Source organism: Triticum dicoccoides, chromosome 3B, assembly GCF_002162155.2.
Source record: "Triticum dicoccoides isolate Atlit2015 ecotype Zavitan chromosome 3B, WEW_v2.0, whole genome shotgun sequence".
NCBI lineage: Eukaryota > Viridiplantae > Streptophyta > Magnoliopsida > Poales > Poaceae > Triticum > Triticum dicoccoides.
Window position 1 is genome coordinate 477,952,107 of NC_041385.1, and position 2,039 is coordinate 477,954,145.

Consider the following 2,039-nt stretch of genomic DNA (forward strand, 5'->3'; position numbering starts at 1 on the left):
CTCCGGTTTTCTCCGAAATCACCCGGAACACTTCCGGTGTCCGAATATAGTCGTCCAATATATCTATCTTTATGTCTCGACCATTTCGAGACTCCTCGTCACGTCCGTGATCACATCCGGGACTCCGAAAAAACTTTGGTACATCAAAACTTATAAACTCATAATAAAACTGTCATCGTAACGTTAAGCGTGCGGACCCTACGGGTTCGAGAACTATGTAGACATGACCTAGAACTATTCTCGGTCAATAACCAATAGCGAGACCTGGATGCCCATATTGGTTCCTACATATTCTACGAAGATCTTTATCGGTCAAACCGCATAACAACATACGTTGTTCCCTTTGTCATCGGTATGTTACTTGCCCGAGATTTGATCGTCGGTATCCAATACCTAGTTCAATCTCGTTACCGGCAAGTCTCTTTACTCGTTGTGTAATGCATCATCTCGTAACCAACTCATTGGTCACATTGCTTGCAAGGCTTATAGTGATGTGCATTACCGAGAGGGCCCAGAGATACCTCTCCGACAATCGGAGTGACAAAGCCTAATCTCAAAATACGCCAACTCAACATGTACCTTCGGAGACACCTGTACTACTCCTGTATAATCACCCAGTTACGTTGTGACGTTTGGTAGTACCCAAAGTGTTCCTCCGGTAAACGGGAGTTGCATAATTCTCATAGTTACAGGAACATGTATAAGTCATGAAGAAAGCAATAGCAATATACTAAACGATCAAGTGCTAGGCTAACGGAATGGGTCATGTCAATCACATCATTCTCCTAATGATGTGATCCCATTAATCAAATGACAACACATGTCTAGGGTTAGGAAACATAACCATCTTTGATTAATGAGCTAGTCAAGTAGAGGCATACTAGTGACTATATGTTTGTCTATGTATTCACACATGTATCATGTTTCCGGTTAATACAATTCTAGCATGAATAATAAACATTTATCATGATATGAGGAAATAAATAATAACTTTATTATTGCCTCTAGGGCATATTTCCTTCAGTCTCCCACTTGCACTAGAGTCAATAATCTAGATTACATAGTAATGATTCTAACACCCATGGAGTCTTGGTGCTGATCATGTTTTGCTCGTGAGAGAGGCTTAGTCAACGGGTCTGCAACATTCAGATCCGTATGTATCTTGCAAATCTCTATGTCTCCCACTTGGACTTGGTCCCGAATGGAATTGAAGCGTCTCTTGATGTGCTTGATCCTCTTGTGAAATCTGGATTCCTTTGCCAAGGCAATTGCACCAGTATTGTCACAGAAGATCTTCATTGGTCCCGATGCACTAGGTATGACAACTAGATCGGAAATGAACTCCTTCATCCAGACTCCTTCATTTGCTGCTTCAGAAGCAGCTATGTACTCCGCTTCACATGTTGATCCCGCCACAACGCTTTGTTTAGAACTGCACCAACTTACAGCTCCACCGTTTAATAAAAACACGTATCCGGTTTGCGATTTAGAATCGTCCGGATCAGTGTCAAAGCTTGCATTGACGTAACCATTTACGACCAGCTCTTTGTCACCTCCATATACGAGAAACATATCCTTAGTCCTTTTCAGGTATTTCAGGATGTTCTTGACCACTGTCCAGTGATCCACTCCTGGATTACTTTGGTACCTTCCTGCCAAGCTTATTTCTAAGCATACGTCAGGTCTGGTACACAGCATTGCATACATGATAGAGCCTATGGCCGAAGCATAGGGAACATCTTTCATTTTCTCTCTATCTTCTGCTGTGGTCGGGCATTGAGTTTGACTCAACTTCACACCTTGAAGCACGGGCAAGAACCCTTTCTTTGCCTAATCCCTTTTGAACTTTTTCAAAACTTTATCAAGGTATGTGCTTTGTGAAAGTCCTATCAAGCGTCTTGATCTATCTCTATAGATCTTTATGCCCAATATGTAAGCAGCTTCACCGAGGTCTTTCATTGAAAAACTTTTATTCAAGTATCCCTTTATGCTATCCAGAAATTCTATACCATTTCCAATTAATAATATGTCATCTACAT